Source organism: Rhincodon typus, chromosome 4 (genome assembly GCF_021869965.1).
Source record: "Rhincodon typus isolate 14 chromosome 4, sRhiTyp1.1, whole genome shotgun sequence".
Classification (NCBI taxonomy): domain Eukaryota; kingdom Metazoa; phylum Chordata; class Chondrichthyes; order Orectolobiformes; family Rhincodontidae; genus Rhincodon; species Rhincodon typus.
In genome coordinates this window covers 107,219,925-107,222,768 of record NC_063335.1, presented here as the reverse complement: position 1 = coordinate 107,222,768, position 2,844 = coordinate 107,219,925, and positions in this window count along the sequence as shown.

The window sequence follows — 2,844 nt, the reverse complement described above, 5'->3', positions numbered from 1 at the left end:
GCCTACAAAAACACCTCTGGTGTGAAAGGTATGCCAGTACAGATATCAGGCTATAGAGAAATGATGCCATTCATGGTGCTGTTGCAGTGAACGGCCTGTGTTCTTCAGTGGGTTCTGGGCAAAAGGTAGTACCTGCTGCTGCTATACATTTTAATTATAGCAATGAGTTTTTGTTCACTTCAAGTTGGAAGAAAACAAACGCACTCAGAACAGCAAATAGATTAACTGATGATGTAGTGTACAGATAATGAATAGGCTCACATGACATTCTTATATGCTTTATTTTAGCAAATGATGTTTGTATATTTACTTTGATTTATTATAGCCCATACAAATACTTTTCTTTCCATACTTTAGCTGTAACACTGCCAGGAGGAATTATTTTTGGCTTGAAAGTGGGAATTCCAGTAGGCTGTGAAATAATTTGTCAAAAATCTAAACTCAAGTCCTCCTCGAAAAGAAAACCCCAAACAGACCGCACTCATAGCCCCATTCAGTCACTTTGAACCTCTCTGTTGCTTAAACTGCACTTCTAGGCACTTCAGATTTGTTTGACTAAGATTAAAATGATAGATACTGGCAGAATAAGTTATTGTTTGTACATGCTCCAGTTTCAGTGTAACCTTTCATATTCATGTGTTTTATCACAGACTCTTGCAGCACAGAAAGAAGCCATTCATTAATTCTGGTTTCAAATACCTGTGAGACTCTCAGAAACAGCTATCCATTAGACATCGGCTTTGGCATTCCCCATCCTCCAGCAGTTTATGCCCTTTGACATCACGTTGTGGGTTATTTTTAGAGTTGTTACCTTTTTAAGTTGAAGTCAGATTCCATGATATAAAAACAGCAAGTGCTGGAGAAACTCCAGCATCTAGCAGCATCTGTGGAGAGATAAAGAGTTAGCCTTTTGAGTCCAATATGACTGTTCTTTGGTTATGCTTTTCGGAACAGCTTCTATGAAGCTGTTGGAAGCTGTTGGACAATGTTTTCTATGTATTTTTGGATGGGCTTGTTTGTGTTAATAAACAGAATTTAGAAACCCGTGTGGCTCCCCTGTGTTGATTGTGTACTCTATTCAAATTGCATTTACTAGGGCAAAGGTAATGTTCATTGAAACATACATTACAGAAGAGGTCCTTTAGCCCATTAAGTCCTGACAAAGAAAACCTCAGATCTACACTACTCCCACTTTCCAGCACCAGGCCCATAGCCTTGAATGTTACATTTCAAGTGCTGTGAGATGTCCTGCCTCAACTACCCTCCCAGGCAATGCATTCCAGATCCCCACTATCCTCCGCATGTAAAGAAATTCTTCAAATCCCTTCTAAACCTCCTGCCTGTTACTTTAAAATGATGCGTCCTTGTTGTTGACCCTTCAACAAGGGAGAGCAGCTGCTTTCTATCCAATCTGTCCACACACCTCCTCATCTTATACATCCCTATCAGAACCCCCTTCAGCCTTCTCTGCTTCAAAAAATACAACCTGAGCTTATCCAGCCTGTCCTCATAGCTAAACTGTTCCATCCCAGGCAACATTCTGGTGAATCTCCTCTGCAGCTCCTCAAGTGTAATCACACCCTCCCCATAGCGCGATGACCAGAACTCCACACAATACTCCACCTGAGGCTGAACCAAAGTTCTATACAGCTGCAACATAATCTCCCGGCTCTTATAATCCATGCAATGACAGATAAAGGCAAGTTTCCCATATGCTTTCTTAACAATCCTCTTAACCATTCAGGATCTGTGGACAAGCATGCCAAGATCCTTTCGTTCCTCTGAGCTTCCTAGTATCCTGCCATTCATCGAATACCCCCGCCTTGTTACTTCTTCCAAAGTGCATCACCTCATACTTATCAGGGTTAAATTCCATCTGTCAATGATGTGCCTATCTGACCAATCTATTCAAAGTCTCCTGTAACCCAAGATCTTCTTCCTCAATGTTAACCATCTGGCAAATCTTCATGAGGAAACTTACTTAGCATCCTCCCACATTTTCTTCTATATTGTTTATATACATCCCGAACAATAAGGGACACAGCACTAATCCCTGTGGTACACTACTGCGCACCAGCCTCCAGTCACACTAACAGTGTTCTACCACCACCCTTTGTCTTCCACCACTAAGCCAATTTTGGAACCAGCTTGGCAAGTTACCCTGGATCTCATGTGTTTTTACTTTCTTTATCAGTTTCCTATGTGGAACCTTGTCAAAAGCTTTGCTGAAATCAATATAAACTGCATCAACTGCACAGAAGTTCTGAATATATGTAAGGATGCAGCTGATAAGTAGGCCTGTGAGCAATAAGCGAGTCTCTGCAACAGGTGAATCCACAATGTGGCTCCATATCTTCTGACATGAACGGCTAACACCCCTTTCACTCTCATCAAAGACCATTTACAGACTCCCTTCAGGCAGTTAGTTTTCTCAGGAGGCTCATTAACCATTAATCCCACCGCAGTAAAATGAAAGAGACTCAGTTGAGAACAAGATCAAATAAAAGAAGTTCTGAGTCATGCTGATGATATCAAACACCGCGCAGAATTAAGATTCTTTAAGTCTTCCCTCAGGAAAAGACATAAAGCATAAAACTGACATTGCAGCAACCTTTATTTATGAATGATATACAGGCAAAAGAGCTGCTTATGTTTACTGTTAATAGAAGCATTTTAAAGACTTTATTGAGCACTTGTAAATAATCAAAAAGTATTCTCTCTGTTTGCAATTTCCTCTGTGACTTCAAGTTGTTTCAATGATTTCATAAACAAACTATTTGCTTTGAAATTATTTAGCAGTTTCTCCTGATTCTGTCTGGAGCCAGTCACTAACTTTCTGGATAT